Consider the following 20900-nt stretch of genomic DNA (forward strand, 5'->3'; position numbering starts at 1 on the left):
TTATGGGCAAAAAACCCAAAACAAGTTTTCCCTTAAAAAAATTTATGCTAAAATTAGAAGACTGTGGCTGATTTTAGAGTTCTACTAAAAAAAGTCAACCAAATTGGCTCACATGACAACCTCATAGGTGTTTGCAGAAATAAAAGGTACGATTGGCCGTTTTTGAAAGATTTGACCCCTTTGACCTTTTTTTAATAAAAAAATTGCCCATTGAGCTTTTTTTTTTGACCAAACAAAAATTTGTTTAAGAAATTCAGACTTGCACATTTTTATTTTGGATTCCGTAGGGATATGGAGCTTGCAGTAGTCCATACAAGTATGGTTGTACAAATTTTCATGCAATTAACAACATCCTGTCAAAAAATTGATCAAATATATTTTGACCTTAGATTTTCATGATTTGATAGGCAATTTTAGGATTCTTAGGTCTTTTGAGTGCGATGGTGACCTCTATTTCCCTCCAAAGTGCCCAATTTTTTTGTCGACCTCCAAAACTTGCCTCGAAAAATGTGCAATAGGTGAAATCGCCCCAAAACTCAACAACTCAGATTTTGACAAAATGAAAGGTGTTCCTTGGGTTTTTCGATGCTATAAACACAACAGTGTTGCCTATTGTCCTCCAAAATTAATAAAAAAATTGCTCACCACCAGTTACACAAAAAAAAAATCAGTGACCTTGCAACACATTTGAGCAAATAAATCCTCAAAGATCGAGAAGGGGTTTGTGAACCTTTGCTTTGATGTCATGTTGAATTTAAAGATTGAACTTTGATACGATGTTGAATTAAATATTATGCTATGATACCATATTGAATTTTGCAACATAAGCTTGCAAGATTAAACAATAAACTAAAACACCTTCCACAAATGAGAGTAGTAAGAAAAGTATGTCATATTCCTCAAAAGAAAAGATTTTAGATTGAATTACAATTGCATAATGAGGTGCTTGTAAAGAAAGTACAAAGATGCCTTAAGACACAAATAGGAGAACTAAGGTGAATGCATGAAGAGCTTAAAAAAAGCTCAACTCTAGCTAAACTAGAAGCACAACTAAGAGAACTTAAGCAATTACAAAAATAACTAAGTGAACTTAAGAAAAAAAACACAACTAGTTGTTAAAATGCTTTAACATTATACATTATTATTATTGTAGTTGTAGTCACCTAAAATTGTCCAGTTTAATTATTTAAGTCCAATTCTTCTATTAATTAAATAAATTTTTATTTATTTAATTAATTTATTTATCCTCTTCTAGCCTTATTTCTTATTTAAATACATACTTTTTATTTATTTAAATTACCCTTTTCCTAAATTAAATAAATGTTTTTATTTATTTAATTGATCCCACTTCTTCTATCAATTAAATAAATCTTTATTTATTTAATCAATTCATTAGCCTTTTCTACCCATGACACATGTCATTCATCTCTTAATTCTTACACTACCTACCCTCTCATTATTTTTTAATTTCTTTTACCTACTCTCTAATCATAGCTGACCATTTATCTTTTACACCTCTTAATCTTACCCTTTCATTTTTTATAGCGTCTTCTAAATAAGGAGATGCTTCCTTCATTATCAACCCTAATCAGCTGACTCCCCAACTACGCTTTTTAATTTTCATATGCGATCAAGCCTACTTGCAACCACATTTCCGTTCTTTGTTGAGCTCTCGTGCACACATAAAATCTGAGAGCAAATATATCAAGCAAGATCAATGGAGATAGGAAAAATGGAGATCCAAACCCTATTGGACATATGATGGTATAATCTTTGTGATTTTATTTGATTTGCATTGTCTTAGGTAATCTTCATATGTTATGGTGGATCTTTGTTGTTGTTAGGCTAGGGTTTTGTGGTTGAATTCATTTAGTCTTTCAATATTGTTGTTTCCATTTTTACCATAAACAATAGTTAACTTTCTAACATGAGAGCCTAACTTGTACCATTATTTATCTCATTCCCATGTGCTAATACCTGAATTAAAGACCACTTCATTTGATATATATTTTACATTTTATATAAATATCAAATTATTATATTTTATTTTATATTAATACAAAATTTGAATATTTATTTATTTCCATGTTATAGTTTAAAGGGAGAGAACCTTACATATATAAATAAATACATTTTATATTTTATTAATTAAATACAAAACATCATTTCTTACTTCAACTATTAATAGATGAAGTTCTAAAATTGAAATATCTTTGTTAAAAAATCCTAAAAAAAGTAACATTCAATTTCATATTAATCTTTTTATAAATTATATTTAAAAAATAACATATTTTGATTATAAATTTGCTTCTAAAATAAGACATCTTTCTTAAATAAGACTTTATAAAATAAAAGCTTCATACCAATTTCTTATAAATCATATTTAAAAAAATAACATAATTTAATTATAAAATACAAAACATTGTTCTATGTTAGGGGAAGAGCACCAATAGTCGTCATAGTTAATTTTGCGCACTTACAGATCTTAAAGGGTACAACAGATTTCAATGATTTTTTTGAGTTTGTCTTTGTATGTGACTTATTGCTTATAGCTATTGTTGTGGCTTCTAGGTAGTTAAGACGACTACTGTGGGATTTGTTATGCACACAAGGGTAAAAAAATGGTCATTTAGAAGTGTCGCTTGATACTACTTAAAGATGTATTGATAATCGCACTACTACCACCTAAAAAATTAACAATACTTATGCATAAATGCCCAATGGTCATTTAGAAGTGTCGCCCGATACTACTTAAAGAAACCTTGATAATTGTACTACAATCACTTCAAAAATTGGCAATACTTATGCACAAATGCCCAAATAGTCATGCACTTTGTGTACCAATAAAGTTGCACAACTCCTCAAATGAAAGTCTATAAATTTTAATTACTCGAAATATAAGTGAATGACTATTGGTACATGTGAAATTTATAAATCAACTTTTAATTATATTTTTTTAATTTCTCTAAAATTAATAATTGAAAGGTCAAGTGAACAAAGAACACTATCATTAGAACATGATCTAACCTCCATGTTAGTAAAAAATTCTAAAATTGAACCCCCTTTCATTATTATTTCTTTTTAAAATTACATTTAATTTCATAATATTATTTCAGTTAAATGCCATAATTCCAGCCCACAACACCCGCTAAAGAAATTTAGGAGTCCGTGTAGTGGGCCACTCAGTAATATTGAATGCAGTCCTCTTGACAAAAGCAAATGACAGCAAACTCCCGATAATGGGTTTTCATTAATGGAGAACCAGTGAAATAAAGACACCCTAGAGGTAAAATAGTTACCAACGAACAAACTTGAAAAACTCTCATGGCCTGTGCTACAACCAAACAAAAGTTTTAACACTACAAAGCATCCCGCCATTCTTGACAGTTTCTTCAAATTATACGTGTAAGTAACAATTTGCCCACTACTTATAGTATATTCGATTGCTTTATATAAACAGATATTCAATCACAGGATCATTTCAATGGAATATATATATTCTGTCCTTAGTATCATCATTACAATTGAATTACCTTATAAAATATCTATCTATTGTTCCAAAATTGAAGAACGTTTTCGATGCATGCAATGTAGTTTGTTGTAATTCGATGGGTCTTATCAAAATGGGTTTGATCTGTTTACTAATTCTTTAGGCCAGGCTTTTGTTCAGGGAGACTGGTTTGTGTTAGCTTCGATGTTTTGAGGATTGTAATATTTATTGCGTGCCATGCAATTTCAATCTCTGGTGTTGTGGGATGTAGAAATAATAGGAAAAATCATACAGTTCAATCAGCGGGACTTCTTTGACTCTAAACTGCTCTAGTTGACGAAACACTACTGCAAAAGTTTAGATAGAATCTCAAGAAAAAAGTTGGTCCTCTCTGCATTTTTCGGGTTTCTCCATGTTTATAATTTTCCAAATTTTGGAGGGTTAGATTTCAAGGCAATGTAACAGAAGGATGTTAAATTGCCTGATTTTCAAAAAATAATGTATTAAGTAGCAGATATACTTAATAACACCAACTGCGTTTTGATATGAATTACAAAAGTTACTAGATATATATTTGATTATTTGTCCTATTTTATGTTAAAGAAAAAAAAATATCCATGTCCAGAGCGAATATCTAGATATGGCTGTGTTCATTCTACTTATTTTCCCATTACGTTCTTTTTGAATGAGGAAGATTCGCTAACTATTTTATACTTGTTAAAACCTTCCATCTCTTAAAATTTCACCGTCACAGACTTTTCAATCAAGGATTTTCCCATAAGTTACTGCGAAAGGACATTTCTCTGGGTTGAACGAGAGCTTTGTTTTCCTTTATATTGGCATGGATGTGCATCCTGTAACATATTTACACGTATCTCCTATTTCACATCAGTTGACCTGTAATCAAGAAAGAGATTAACATTAAGGTTGACATTCTTCACGGGAGCACTGAAATATGATCTTTGCATTGATCAATCTAAAGTGTTATTAAATGCTATACATAGATACCCTTTTCTACTACAAATTTGTCTTCCTGAAAATTGTTTAAGAAGGAATCTGTGTTATATCGGGCAACTTTCTCCTTAAGAATTGAGAAGTGGGACAGAGAATGGATGCCATTCAAACATCCATTCTGAGCTGAGTATCGTCCTCCTTTCTAAAAATAACCGTGGGACTTTAGATATGACACAGGTTAATATCTTATTTATGCATATACCCTTTAATAATTCAGGTTCATCTTGTATGGTCACCTGCAAATTGACACACCACTAGGAATTAATTCAATTTTATGCACTTGGATGCAGAAAGAACCTCTTTAAATCGTTTCAAGTCTGTGGAAGGTGGTCTTTATACTCTTAAATAATTCTTATGGCATCACTAAGCAACATGCTTCTGATCTGATTCAACAGAGACTAAGGAGGGCTCACCTTGTTTCATAATTTATGACATTTAAATTTTAGGGTTAACAAATTTTATAGTTTTACATACCCCATATTGGATCCCACAGTATATTTGGGAAGTCTGCCTTCTTATTTTTCGGCATAGTCTTCCTTGCCTTTTTCATCCTCTTCCACTAAGTCTGCTTGACAGCATTTTCTGTTAACCTACTTTCCATGAGAAGATAGACTTCCCAATTAATGCTGTTGGATCCATTTTCTGTTAACCGTGTTTCCATGTCAACATATCCTCTTTTGTGTTACCGAGATTAACATCTTCTTTCAGCTTGTGTGTGCTTTAATATTGACAATATTGGTTGTAATCTGAATCTTTATACTGCAACATGTTGCGAAGCTTGATACTCTTTGCATGTTTTAGTAAGTTACTAAATAGGTAGAGGATATCATCTCTTCCAAGTAATCTTCTGTATGTACAACTCACCTATCTGTTGGCTTTATGAGCTCTTCTTTATACTTAAGTAATTAACCCCTTTGGGTTGTCTTCAGAATTTGAACTTCATTGTTCTGCACGTGCTTCATGATTCAGTAAGTCCGTACAAGCCTACTATGTGTTATTTCATCAACTAATGGTTAAGGTTGTTCTCCATTTTAGGTTCGCTAAATCATTTATTCCATTGGTTTAATTTCTTGGACTGTGCATCCTACAGTATAAAGTCCAGTGTTTGAATACACTTGATCCCAACATCCTAACTTCCTATTCAAGTTGAGATTGATCAATAACTTCAGACGGACATTTTCAAGAAGGATTTTTGGAAATGCATTATGTCTTCATTTTGATTTAGCAATTTCATTATTTTCAATAACAATATTAACATCATCATTTTTCTATGTGATATCTGAGTTTAAGGCTTTAAAATTTGAGCACAAGAAAGCCAGAGACTAAGGGAACATTCTTAACCTGTCAACAGGGCTAATGCAACAGCTGTTAGCCAACCATTTGAAATTGTTACTGCTATCAGGGTGACATCAACACAATACCATTGTGATGGCTCTAGGCCTCTTCATCATCTTTTCCTGGATGCAGTCTGTTTGCTCTGTTTGGCTTGTCTTCATCAATTGGTTCACATCAGTTTTTGGCATCAAATAATTACTTGGCAAGGCTTCACAATTGCAGTTTTTTCTCTAGATTCTTAAGGATTTAGATAACAATAGTTGATTTTTCGTTCAGTGCAGGTATGGGTAAGCCAAGTGGGAACTTGTATTGCCGATGGTGGCAGGATTACCCAGATCATCTTGAAGATATTTTTGTGCAAATCTCATGCTCAACATGCCTATGCTAATGCTAATTTTTAAAAGACATCAATCAATTTATAGGTCTTTCAAATAGAAAGCTATAGTGATGGTCAATAGTCACAGCACCACAAATGGCAGTATAAAATGTGTAGCAGACTAAGCCCACATAAGATGACAATTGAGGTAGATAAAGCGATAATGCACTCTAGATATTCAAGATTATTAAAATGTAAGGTTGGTGAAGCAGTACATGCAACAATTTTAAGATGAAGTGCCATCAGGGTCTGTTCTTCTGCTGATTGTTAGGACAACCTCTGCAGGAGATCTACCTGTATTGTCTGTTCCATATTTTGATGGCTTCTCAAAAGGGTGATCTACAATTGGTTTTATTATCTCTTGGGGAAAATGCACAGTGTTCCATAATAGCAAGTTTACGGGATTCTACTCATATCTAAATATCCTTGCCCAATCCTTTAATGTTGTTGTTCATAATTGCATCGCATTGCCAGATAATATTTCTTCTGGGCCTTGTGAATATATAACACTGTTCATACTTATACACAGCTCATCTTGTACGCAGCTCACTAACCTCTTTTCTCAGTCTTGGATTAAGGAACATTGACATTTGAAGGGGGCATCTTTTCTGTTTTTGCTTGTGATGTAATTCTATTTGCTGGTGACAGCATTATCTTCTTGGAAAGGAGGTTATCTTGTATACAGCTCACTAACCACTTTTCTCAGTCTTGGATTGAGGAACATTGACATTTGAATGGGGCATCCCTGTGTTTTTTGCTTGTGTGGAAATGGTCTGGGACTGCAAAAATATGGTGCCTTCCACTTTCAGTTGCGTTGTGTTTTTTCCATTTTATCAATATAATTATTACCTTTTTTTGATAAAAGTATAAGTTGTATAGATGAAGTATTATTTAGTCATTAAAGTAGAAAAACCCCAGATGCAGATCACATTGATAAAAAAATGGGAGGTTTAAAAGCTTAATAGAGTTACCAGCCATAGAAAAGCTACACTAGAAGCATGAGCCAAAGATACACAAGTATAAGCTGATAAAATATAATATATATCTTTAGAAGTTTCAAGTAGTGTGTATCTTCGAAAATTCCACTTGTTGAGAGCACAATGACATTTGCTAGTGTGAGGGCCAGTCCCAGGTCCTCCCTCAACATCGTAGGTTCATCTGTAATGTCCCCATCCTAGTTAGGGACAGTGGTTTGAGGAGTTAGCCTATTTTTGGACCCTTGTAGGCTAACAGGGTATGGATAAGGGGGTCAGTGATGCAGTATCTTGAGGAGCAGTCTGTCTATTTGTTCTAGTTTAGTGTTGAGTTCAGTTCTGGTTTTCGTTTCATCAGTTTTTGACATTGTATGAGGATTTCTTAATTTTTAGGGAAAAACAGCTAAAAATAGACATTGTCCTATTTTCATTGGCATGGTGAACTGTGGCCCCAACTTTTGACAGATTCAGTTTCTGAGCAATAATGAGGGAGATATGAATTTTTAAGTGATTCCCACAGGCAATTAATGTTTTAATGAAATATTAAAATAAAACCACAAAGTGCATCACTTAAATTTATTTAAGTGAAAATTTAATATCTCCTAAGTTGGGCATTGCTTTTAGGATTAAGTTGGGAACCCTAAAAGCAAGTTATCATTTTTAAAAACCTAATTGCCAAAAATCATACTTTTTGGGTATTTAGCTAGCCAAGATGAAATTAAACCTCATTCATTGATATTGAGCATTTGACATTTCTTCTGAGCACTTGGCTATGGCGGCTAGGGTTTGGACCTGTTTTGGAGAGTGTGCATTCTTCAGAATTCAGTAGCTTTGAGATTGTGAAAGATCAATCGAATTGTTGCAGCTTGGTTGGCTTCATTCAGAAGTCAAATTGAATTAAATTGGGGCAGATTTGGCTTCTTACAAGGCAGATTTGTTGTAGGTTTCCTATTTACTATTTTGCTGTTAATTTTTCTGTGGTTTGGAGGTTGCTTTTCCCAAACACACAGCTTGCTCATTTATTGGTGCCATCTTCCATTGTTTGGGTGCCTTAGTATTAAATAAGAGCAGATCTGAATTGTTTCAGAATAAAAAATCAGAATTTTTTAAGTTGCTGATTGAATTCTTTTAATTCAATAAACTGGCTAAGGACCTACGGGTATGCTTCTAAATTCTCCAATTTATTGCTTTAGTTGATTATTTTCATGTATTCTTTCAATATGTGTTGAGAACTAAAGAAACCTTTCTGCAACTTCTGTCTATTTCTGAAAGACCATCTCTAATATTTAAAACACAAAAAAAAGAATAATAAATTACTGCAGGTTGAAGGATTGAACCAGCAAGGGTTCATCACATCATCCCACAGCAGCTCATTCCATTTATCCACCTTGGAATGCATTCCAGTGATCTGTGGGGCTGTATGGTGCTGGTTTTGTTGTTCAGCCATTGTGGACGTTTTTCTTTCCTTTTTATTGCTTAGGCTTAGTTCTGTGGCTTCAGCATTGTTGAGAACATGTTGATAGCAATGACAGAGGATCACTAGGACACCTTCTTGCTTGTTCAGACAGTTAATTATTGCCATTTAATTCTTCTAATTTCTTGTCTATTGTCGAGGAGCAGATTGATAAATTGCTGGGGGTTGGTATTGTTTTTGGATTCACGACTTTGGTTAGGCCTCAAAGAGAGTAGTTAATATTGACTAAGGCTGTGTGGATGGTAGTTTTATTTGAGTGGTGGATCTTTGCAGATGTATCTTTCCTCTTTTGGGCTTGGTTGTCATTATTGAGATTGGATGGAGGGGCTTCATCTTGGGTCTTGTTGTTGTGAGGAAAAGAGGCTTGTTAGGTTTCAGATAAATATGATGAAAGATTGTAGGTTTATGTAGTGGGGATGAGAGATTAGGGATCTTAACCTTGGAGGTGACAACAAAAGACATGGATTGCAGGTTTTGTTAGATATTAGACTAGTAGTGCAGAAGCTGAAGTGACTTTTAGGAGGTGGTAAGTATAAGAGATACAACTAGAATGTGGGACTGAAAAAGTAAAGGTAAAGGTAATCTTATTTCTTGGTTGATCTTCTTGTAGGCTTGTCATGGCTTGTGAGGTCTATAAATATTTGGCCTTTTGCTCTGCATCAGTCTTGCATTCCTTATTGGTTATCCGAATTGATATTGGATCCTGGTATTTAGATTGGCATACAGGTGCAAATAGCAGTGGGTTTGGTATGCAGATGCAAATTGCTTAAGGGCAAGCAATCTTTGGGAATGGCAGATTGTAATGTCCCCATTTTTACGCCTTCCAATTTTAATAGGGTCGGCTTGTTCCCGGAGGTTTCTAATTTCTTAGCTAATGTTTTGGAGTTGTTTGGCACTTTTTGGGGTGATTTTTGGCAACTACTTCAAGACTTACTATTTCTAGTAAGTGCCCAATTTCGACACTTCGGTCAATTAGGAGTCTAGGCTTATTTACTATTTTTAGTAGTTATGATTTATAGTAACCACTATTTTCGGGCTTCGGCAACGGGTCATAGTTCAGTTTCTTCCCAACTTCAGCACGCAACATCTTCAGTCAGCAGGTTTTGTGTGTACCTTCCAGAGCTCTTTTTAGTCACTTATGTTCATACTTACTATTTAAGTAAGTCAGGGTATCATGGCTATTTTTGGATAGTTAGTTATTGTAGAAGTTGATAGCGTCATGACTCATGGCGATTGTAGTTTTATTGATATTATATTAAATAACGTTTGAATAATAAAGTTAAATTAAATATTTAACTTTATGTTATTTAATATGATAAAGTGACTTTATAAATTTATTTTATAAAGTAATGTATTAAAGTGACTTAATAAAAGTTATTTTATAAAGTGACTTTTAAAGGTGCTTTGGGAGACCTGAATATTATAAAATATTAAAGTCACTTTTAATTTAAAATGTGCAAACCCTAATTAGGGCATTGGGATGAAAGCATTATAAAAAGGCGGAAGCTCATTTGAGATATATTTGGCTTATTTATTTTCTCTCGAAGAAGCTTGAGAGCTTTGGCTTTCATTTACAAGAAATCTGAGGACAGAAACCCTTGGAGTTTCTTGGTGGATTGGATGAAAACCCAACTCCACATTGAGAGGTGAATCCTCCCAGGGTTCGTCATTGAGTATATTTGTAGGTTTACATCATATTGGAGCTTCTACCAGCTAGGGTTTGAAGTTTATTTGCAGGTGGAAGATATTGCTTCAGATGTGGAGGTTTTATTGCCATATTTTTCATAGTACCTTGGACGGCTAGGGTTTGGCATGAATTTTGGTGAAGATTTTGAAGCTTTAATGAATGTTGAAGGCTTGCTACAATGACACGATCCATATTTCTGCTACAGTGTCACGCTACAGGGATGCTACAGTGATTCATATTTCTGCTACAGTGATGTATTTGGAACTCCCATTCCATTATTAGCAGGATAATAAGGGAAGTCTTATTGCTGCAGATCTTTGTATAACAGTTTGGAATCATATTTGAAGAGGTTCAAGGAAGTTTCAGTCCTATTGTTTGGGTTGACACTCATTTTGCAAGCTTGGAAGCACTGCTGATATCTTCTGAGCATCATTCTCATGCATTTAAGTTTCCAGACAGCCCATGAAGCATGAGTTTCCAGGTCAGAAACTGTTCAAGGAGTTTGGCTTTGTTTTGGAGGACATTTATACCTCATTGTCCTTGGTATTGGTGCAAGTATCAACCTCAAGGGAGTCTCAAAATCATAGCTGGTTGCTAACAGCAGTGCCACTATTATTGCTGGTTTGTCATGACTGAAAGCTATTCCATTTATGTATTAACCCTAGTGATCAGTGAATAAACAATTTATTGTTGTATGCCTAATGAAACTAGTTTATCTTTACTTTGCAATATGATTGTTAATGCTCAGAAAGCCAATTAATGATAACTGAAAAAACAAGCCAGTCAGCAAGCCTGTGCTCAATATTGTAGGCTATTTTATAAGATAAATGCAAGCAAACTATGTTGGAATCGTTTGCCATTGCGCCAAAAGCTCAAACTATCAACGCTCGATACAAGTGCCGGATTTGACCCGACCCACAGGTGGTAGTTAAGCCATGTCACGAGTCCCCAAGGAGGTGCTGACCACCAAGTCAACATTCTCCCCCTCAGCACTGACTGAGCCTTCAGCACCCACTAAAGGGAGACTCGAACCCGTGACCCAAGGCTCTGATACCAATTGAAAGCATCATGTATTGATTGATATGATTACTGTTTGAAGACCTTTGAACTTTAACGTATCTCTTTGGAACGTAGAAAAACAAAATCTCGATGCTGGCTTCTCACAAAGTCTTCTATTTCTATTGGCAGTGGCCTTTGTTGGTTTGTTCTCATATTTCTTTTTAAAGAGTACTGGTCCTTTAGATCATGGCAGTTTGAATGCTCAATCTCTTCAGAAATTCTGTATTTGCTCCTCCATAATTTATAGTATGTTTTTCAATAAGAGCATATAATATCCTCAAAATATCCTTGCTATTTGTCTCACAGTTTACAAATCTTTGACCGTCAATAGTAATATGTAGACTACAACACAATTGTAATAAACACTGCCCTTAATGACATCAATTTTCTTTTGACTCAATGATAACAACAATTTACCTTTGACATCAATGACAACATTTCCAACAATCTACCCCTTTGTCATTGATGGCAACCTCTTAATTATGTGATTTTGATTGTACAATGCTCCCCCTAACTCCAATTTCTCCCCCTTTGACATTCAAGTATATGGACTTTACGATTTTGAGGAGAAAAGAGAATTTACGATTTTGAGGAGAAAATCGAAAAACCAAGAAATCCGAGGTTACAAATCATCGTTTTTGTGGAAAAAAACGGTAAAACCCAGATAACTAAAATCTTACGCGAATATCGCGGATTACAGATGAGATAATTTTTAAGGGAAAATTATAAACCCTGCGAACAATTTTTGAGGAAAAAATCGTGAAAACCCTCCCATGTTTTTCTGTGGAAAAAATCAGAAAACCGATAGACAATTTTTCAGGAAAAAAATCGTGAAAACCCTGGGACCTGTAAGATGAGGTCTAGCCTAAATCAATCTGATCAAGGCAACGATATTCAGATATTGTGAACATGCACTGTTTCCAGGTGTTATGGTAGCTGTTGAACTTCTGACTGTGTTCCAACATAATGTTGGTCAAAGATGCCATCACGAAAATGGAGGTTGAACGAGATCAACCTAGTGAAAGCATGAGACAAAAGAATCTGATTCAAAAATCAGAATAGAAGCACTGCACAAAAAATTTGAAACCCTGGAGGAGAATTCTGGCACGAATTCCAAGGCATGAATTTCGAGGTTTGGAAGAAACCCAAAAATTAAAATTTTTGCACACTTAAAACAGCACAAATGGTGCCCAAAAAAAAAGCAAAAATCCCAATGTCCACAGAAATAGCAGAAATTGTGAACTGTTTTTAAATTCCAAGGCAAATTTGCGGGCACAAAATTCGAGGTGTAGAAAATGAGGCACCCAAAAAAATCTGAGACCAACCCAAAAAATCTCTTGAAAAACCCACCAAGAATCTGAAAACATAATGCAGATTCGACAACTCAAAAATCGAGGCATGAAAAACGATGCACCCATAAAAATCTGATGATGACCCAGTTGAGGTCGCAAAAAACCCACCAAGAATCTGCAACCAGAATAAAATTTCAACTTGAATTGAAGGGTCAAAACCCTAGTCGAAAATTGCAGAAACCCTAGGAAAATTTTCAACCTGCAAAAAAAATCTGCCCAGGAAGAGAAAAAAATCTGCTCTTTTTAAAAAAAAACAAAACAGTTTTTAAAAAAATCTCTTCAATTAAAAACTTCGAAAAATTTTAATAACAAAAAATTTTGAAATTTTTAATTTCCATGCTCTGATACATGAAAAATAAATTGAATGAAGATTCAATAATCGGATAATGTATTCAACAATATACAAGCGTATATATAGAGATTACAAGACGACGTTCTAAATTAAGAACAAGTCGTTTAAAGTGAACTACTAAAAAGCTAAACGCTAAATAAAGCTTAAAAGCTAATTAACTAAAAAGAAAAAGCTAAAAGCTAAATAAAGTTTAAAAGCTAATTAACTAAAAAGCTAAATGACCATCAAACAAGGAACTAAATATAGGTGACTAAAATATAATTAAATATTCTAATAACATGTGCTACCAAAGACTCTGATATGCTTGATTGTTGTAGGTCTTCCTTTCCATTACTCATAGGGTGTTTTGTCATTATTTATCATGATTTGTGCACGATTCAAGATGTAAACTGCTGTGTGAACTGCATCTTTCCAAAAGATATCAGCTACCTTTTATTCATTCAACATAGGTCTAGCCATTTCTTGAACCGTTCTTTTTTTTTTTCTCTCTCTACAACTTGTTGACGTGTTTGGAATCGCATTGCTGCAAACTCCATATGGCCAACACAGAATAGAATAACCAGCTGAGTATCCTATCCTCTCTTGAGATAAGGAAATCCCTAGTGTTGTTTTTTTCACGTTTGATCAAAGGGGATAACTTCAAGGTTTCGTTTGTCAGGTCTTGACTGCGGGATTTCTCAGTGGTTTGATGTGTTTATGCTGGAAACACAAGGGGGACTTACGTTGAAATAGGCAATTTATAGATAAGTTGCCTGGAACTTTTATGATCTTTCTTACCAAATGACTTCGGTTGAATTGATACTGTTTTCAGTGGGACTGTGGATTCTCTTGATAAAAAAGGGGAAAAAGGAGGGAAGGATAGGGCGAGAGAGATACATGAAATGTAAATTCTAACTAAGATAGCAGTTTCAGCAAACAGACGAACACCTCCAAATAACTAGACTAAGCATCACCAGCTACTTAAGCACGATGTTTGCATAAATCCAGTGCAATCTTCAAAGGAAAATAAGATTTTCATGTTATCAACTACAACATTAGAATTTTTACATTCATAGTGAGTATTCAATAACTGAACTAAGCATGAAAGGTCCAGATTAACCATGCAGAGAGAAAGGCAATCAGCCGTTCCCCAATGGTGTGAACTGCGAGGATTCTATCAGATGTTTGCTTGAAAATGATATGTAAAGGAAATAAACATAACTGAAAGATTTCTAAATTAAGTGAAGAAGGAGACCATGCACTCACAAGGAAACTTGAAAATAGTCTTAATCTTTGCATTAATTCTTGCAAATTTTGCCAGAGCTTTTGCAACAATCCAAGAACTTCTCCTAAAATGAGGGAAACCAGTCCCCTTTAAATAGTCTCCAAAATTGGATGAATGGCCCAGATCTAATCTAAACAAGTGGCCCAGATTCATCCATAAAACATGGCTGCCCATACCCATAAATGGGAGGCAAATATCAACAACCACCCCAAAGGGAGCAATAACTACCCAAAAAAGGTAATTGCAACATATCCAAAAATAATCCAAAAAGGTGCATTAATAAAGTTTTACATTTTTTTGTTGACTTAGAAGTTGAATATCACCTTTTGGTGCAAAAGTGCACTTTTAAGATCTTAGAGAGAAAAAGCACCTTTAAGAAATCATTTTTTCTTTTCCAGCCTCAGACTCCTTTTCTAGAAATTCATCTTCACCATGCAAATATTCCTACCACAGATCATGACCTGCCGTACGTTCCTCATGAACATATTCCTGGAATTTGATGCATAATTGGAATAGCAAACTGAATGGAGGCATAGGAGGATGACGAATTTTATATTGCATGCCTTCGAGATACTGGTCCACGTGCTTTAAACCGTCCTGCCAGCTGGAGCGATTACGCTCAAAGCATAACATATCTGAATGGAATTGACTAGCAAAACTCAAGTCCTTAGCGGAATAGGTAATCCTATCCGTCCCCATTCTTTCTTCCCAGTCCGGCTGGATTGCATCATCGGACAAGTCATTTTTCCATCCTGAAACCATTGATCGGAGGACTGTCTTACCTAGTTCTTGCATGTTTCCCAGAATTGCCTCGCATGCGTCATTTTCTTTGTCAATGATTTCTCTGGTGTCATTTTTCATGGTGATAGTCCAGTACCATTCCTTAAGAGTGCTGATGTTATGAGGATCTAGGATGGCGGACAATGTAGGAATCTGCGCATGGGTCCAGAAAAGAGCCCTCATAAGGGGGAGAGTTGTGGCAGCCACTTCATGCATTCTAAGAGATTCCCTCTTTACCTCTAATAGCCAGACCAAGGTGGTCTCTCGATGGTGAGCCATCTCTTTTACTTCCTCGAGGATTTGCTCTCCTCTCCCTTTGATGCCTTGTATCCATTCTCTGACGGCCCTTGCGGTATCCCGTACTCCTTCGAATTCTGTTGTTGTCCTCTGTGCTAATGCTATCGGGGGAATATGGGATTAGAAAGCATTGTGTAGTGGCCTTAGGAGCTGATTGATGTATCCTTCGGCCTGCTCAGCACAAGTCCGATACATGTTCTTTTCAGCTGTTATCTCTTCGAGCTGCCTGAGTATATTCTGCACTGAATCTTTGAATTCTTCTTTTTCTTGCTCCTTAGTGGCTCGTCCAATGGGGACAGTTGTGATGCTATAATCCACCAGTGTAATCTGATCTGCTGGCTTGTCTACAGGCGGGGTGGCAATGTGAAGAGTGCGGTTCCTTTGATCATCCTTAGTCATTCTAGAATATGCCTTAGGCCTTTTCTTCCCCTTAGCTTTGGCTTGGTCTATGTGCGAGAAGATGTCCTCCAGATCAATAGGTGATTTGGTGGCGGCCTTGCGCTGAGCTCTGGCAATCAACCATTCTTGAGGTACTGCCTGGGCTGATGATATGGTTAAGTTTGCATTCTGTTCTTTGACGTTCTCATCCGACTCATCACAGATTCACAGCTGTTCTGCTACCTGAGGGGTGGAAGAGGTGCGAAGTTCCTTGCTTGTAGCTGAATTTTCTCCCACTTCATTGAACAGTTGTCTGGTATCTTCACGTGATGGTTGTCCTTCAGTCCTTTCGAGCTCGCGAGTCTCCTCTGTCCTTTGTTTTCCTTCGACAGTAGAGTCATCTTTGGTCGTATTGTGGAGCAGCAGCTCATGGCGGCTCTGTTGAGTGGGTTCATGCACCTCGATCCCTTGAATGGATGGAATCTCTCTTTCCTCTATTTGGTTACCCGGTTGGGTTGATTCAATGGCCCTTATCTCAGCTTCTAACATGTCGGGTGCAGGAGGATCATCAGCTTCAAATGCATCGATGTCACTCTGGGAAGGTGGAGCAAGTATATAATCTAATTCTACCACATCGTCGGACGAACTAGGGTCCTTTGACGATGATGTGACCTCTGGTGTCCTTATAGGAATCTTCTCCCTTCTTGTCCTCTTGGACGTCCGAGTCCCTCTGCAGGCCTTAGCCTTCTTTCTCTTTTCAGGTTTCTCGACTTCTTCTCTGGGTGCACTGGACGTTCCCTCATCTTCGGAGGACTGAGAATCAAGGCTGCCCATTAGGTGATAGGTGAACTGGACTCCTTCGTGAATTAGCCTCTCAATTTGTTGATGTAACCATTGATCTGTGTACCTTGCTGGGGCTGCCATGACTGCCTCAAAATCAGTGATTGGGTCCTGGGACCAATCAACGCCTGGTAAAAGATGCCTTACTGCCTCAAATTCTCGGACCTGGAGGCAATTCCCTGAATTTGTGAGTTGATCTGGGATCCGACGGTATTCAAAGAGCCGCATTTGCTGCACACTTAGCCTAGAATATTCACGTCTCCGGATCTCATAGTCATCAGAGCAATTCTTTCAATAGTCTTCAATTGATTCCTTTGCTCTGTACCGCCTGCCATAGGCCCTCTTCGCTAGATTATTGCGATCGAAATATTTTCTCGGAAAATGCTCCTGCAGGCCATAAGAGGCCAACTCTGCGAGGGATTCCTCTGCTAGGGTGGGAGTCTTTAGGTGGACATCCTGGTTACCTATGATCATGGGGAATGCGAATCCAGCCTGTTTGCTTTCTTTGAGTAAGATGTCGGCCGGATGTGACTGCCTTGCGATCTCCATAAGAATTATTTTGTCGATTGGGTACCATGGAAGTCGGAGAGGGGCACCATCAAAGCCCGCTATTCGGATATAGGAGAACCTTGGGAACTGAATGAACTGGGCTCCATACCTCTGTACTAGAATAGTAACTTGCTCTGAGAGCCTTATGTGTAATCCTCCCTGCATTAGCCTGACCAGGCGCATTGTGAAGGCATCATTGACGCGCTCATATTGGCCAACTGCATAAGCTGGGCTGCTCTTTTCCCTCTGAGCTATATCTTGGTAATGCAGCTGCGGGTAACAATCATAGACCTTTACTTGACCAGGCCCATTCCTGATTTCACCTTTCATTATCAAACCTGGCAGCGGCTGGTTCTTGGCGAACATGTAGACCAAATAAGAGGTCATAGTGAAGTATTTCTTCGTTTCAAGCTCAATCAGCTGAGTGTGGATGTTGTCGCTTATGATCTGGGCCCAGTCAAACTTAGACTTCCCAGCGAAGACTTGCTCTGTGAAATAGAACATCCACTCTTCAAAGTAGTTGGATTTAGGAAGTCCCATAACCCGGCTGAGTAATGTGACCATATCCCCATGTTCATTATGAAAATCACTTCTTGGGGTCTTTTTCACAATCCTGGCGCTCGGAAGCCTTCTCTCCTTGTACCACTCTTCGTTGATCAGTGCTTTGCATTGGGCCGGATTCATATCATATGCCCCCTGTGCTTCATCTATAGTCGTGGCTGTGGGATTGTTTGGGAAGGGAATGTCGAATGCATCGCCAATGGCCTCAGGAGTGAAGTTGGCGAGAGTCATATTCTCGAGGAGCACCAATTTGGAATTTCGCTGATAATGCCGGGTAGCCTCTACTACTAACTCATAGTTCTGTACTGCTGGAGGAAATCCCGTTGCCTGGGTGATGCCACTTTCCACCATTTGTCTAGGCTTGCCATATGCGTTAGGGGAGAAGACCCGATTCCTGAAGTCCTGGATCTCGATATGGCCTAGGTCGGTATCACCGATATTGTCCCAGACGCTTTGAACTTTTGACTCTCTCAATCCTCCTCTTTGATACTGATACTTCATCCTTTCAACTTTACGTGGGATATCCGATTTGGATGCTCGCGATGTCTCGGCTGTAGCGAGCGTCTTTGATGATTCTACCGCCAATTTAGGCATTTATCCTGCACATCCGGACGTGGATTACGAGGCGATACAAAAGAAGTAAGGCGGATTAGATAGAAAATATTCCAGCATTCAAGGATTAATTCAAAATTTAGATTGGAAACGGAGTGACATTGCTAGCTGAGAGCTTGATTGATTTTAACCACAGTATTCATGAAGCTTTTAATCGTGAATTTATATTTAAGCATTTTGGATTTATTTTCAATAGGGACAAAGCTCGAAAAATTCTCCTAAGTTTGAAAATGCAATTTCTGGTTAAACCTTAGGAGCAAATTCTAATTTGGATTGCTTTGCACAACGTTTTACAAGCGGAAAAAGGTGCGAACTTCGAAAATTTAAGCATTTTAATCAGATTTCGCACATATGTCTATTTGATTTACAAGCATTTTAGATGATCAAGAGAGACAAAGCGCACTTACCTGATGAGAGTGGATGGCAAGAAATTGCCCAACCTTGCCGCGTGAAGACGAATGGACAATTTTGCAAATTTTGAATTCCAACAGTTATTTCCTTAATTCGAATTTTCGCGATTACTGTTTGAAAGGAATTTATCATTTTTAAACGGTTTTTACCTTAGGCAATTGGTAATTTGAACTTGAATGATTTGGAATAGTTTATGCAGCGTTTTACCTTGAATGTGAATCGCGCGAAATTGGCCCTGTCTCTCTTTCAAAATCGGACGTGATCCTCCTTTACGCGAAATTTGGCAGTATGGAGGGGTTTATGGCGTTTTGAAAATTTCTTACAGCGCGACTCGAGGTTTGAAGAGCTCCGGCAAATTTTAAAATCCTAACACTCATCCCCTTTCTGGTGAATTTCGGAGAAGGGGGGGGTTTATCAATTTCGAACTCCCTATATTTGGGCCTGTGCGTCACGATTTTTAGAGAAGTAGGGGACTTTGGAATTTCAACTGCGTTTTATCTTCCAACTTCGGACCCTTTGGCGAATATGGAGGCCCTTCCAAAACTTATACTTCGCATTTGCCCGACCTGCGTGAACTTCGGAGTAATGGAGGGGGTTGAAATTTGAATTGCGTTTTCTAACCCTAAGGGCGAACTTCGGACCATATAAACGCCTCTTTCTGCGATTTCCAAATAACCTCGGACCATTTATGCCCTTTGGAATTTCGCGATTCTTAACCCTTTGGCGAATTTCGGAGCGCTTAGACGTTTTTGCAAATTGGAGATATTTTCAGAGTATTTAACACTTTTCGCAACTAAAAAACTTCGGACCCTCTCACGCTTTTGTAATTTTCAGTTGCTTTAGTGTTTTGGTGAGTTTCGAAGTTTTCGCGATTTTTGCAATTTATCCAAAATTTCGGACCTTTTAACACTTCTTGCAAATTTCGGAGTTTTCGTGATTTTTGCAACTTTATCATTTTTTGAATATTGGCTCCAGGGTTCAAAATTGGGGGACTTAAGTGAATTTCGGACCATTGAACACTTTTCGCAAATTTTATGAATTTCGGACCATTGAACATGTTTTGCAATTTTCGGAGTTTTTAGGCGTTTTTACAACTTGTCCAGAATTTCGGACCTAAACCACCTTTTTGCAAATTTATACAAAACTTTGAATTTCGGCCCCAGGGTCCGAAATTGGATATTTTAAGTGAAATTCGGACCATTTGGGGGTTTTTGCAATTTGAAGGTAAATTTCAGACCATTTGCCATTTTTGGGAAATTTCGAATTTTTTGAAATTTAACCCCAGGGTCCGAAATTTGGTGACTTAGGCGATTTTGGCAACTTTTTGAAATTTCAGACCCTTTGCTAGTTTTCATAGTTTTAAGGCATTTTCGGACCTTAGGCCCAGTCTTGCAAATTTTGGAGTTTCCTCTCAATTTGGCCTGAAAGTCCAAAATTTTACTCCTAGAGCGATGTTGGCGATTTAGACTTTCTCCTCGAGAAGTGTGAGATTGGGCACTTGGGCAAGTTTTGCAACCTTGGCATTTTGGCCAGGAAATTCGCTCCTTCACCAGCAGGCGAAAATCATCCTTTATTCAAATCCCATAACCATCGCAAGGACAAACCTTATGCAATATATCTCATCGCTCTTGTGCAAAAAACGGCAACTTTGGGTCCTCGTGCGACCTTCAGACGCATTGTTCTTGCTTGGCGGGCTTCGCCAATTTCTATCACCTTACGCCTATTCAAGGTGATTTCACGATTTCGAACAAACTCTTAGCATTCGTACCCGAGGGCTAGACTAGCCTGATGGAATTATCGGCTCTTTTCCTTTGACAACATTACTCCACGGACCAGTCGCGGCCTCGCTCGAAAGGACGCGAGACACTCTGCGCGAAACTTAACAGGGCAAAGACGAAAGGCTCAAAAACAGGAAGGGGGACCCTGTCGGCGACAGGGAGCGTGTGCTACGCACAACACAACTCCATTTTGTTGTGGAGTTCTTGCTGCTGAAAACTGTCTTCTTATACCATGTTTTTCACAAAAATCTTCAAATTCATTTGAATTGAATTCTCCTCCCCTATTTGATCTAAGACACTTGATTTTAGAATTTGAT

At 37.2% G+C, this 20900-nt stretch overlaps 1 protein-coding gene across 7 annotated transcripts in view; it reads left to right on the forward strand.

Moving 5' to 3' along the window:
- Window positions 1-3157: 3157 nt before the first annotated feature.
- The window catches only part of LOC131078860 (dual specificity protein phosphatase 1), a 109815-nt gene continuing 92072 nt past the window's right edge, over window positions 3158-20900 (forward strand). For all 7 annotated transcript variants that reach the window (XM_058016682.2, XM_058016681.2, XM_058016676.2 and 4 more), the window contains exon 1: window positions 3158-3405. The gene's annotated coding sequence lies outside the window, so the exon portion shown is untranslated. The remainder of the gene's footprint in view (window positions 3406-20900) is intronic.

Source organism: Cryptomeria japonica, chromosome 2, assembly GCF_030272615.1.
Source record: "Cryptomeria japonica chromosome 2, Sugi_1.0, whole genome shotgun sequence".
Lineage (NCBI taxonomy): Eukaryota > Viridiplantae > Streptophyta > Pinopsida > Cupressales > Cupressaceae > Cryptomeria > Cryptomeria japonica.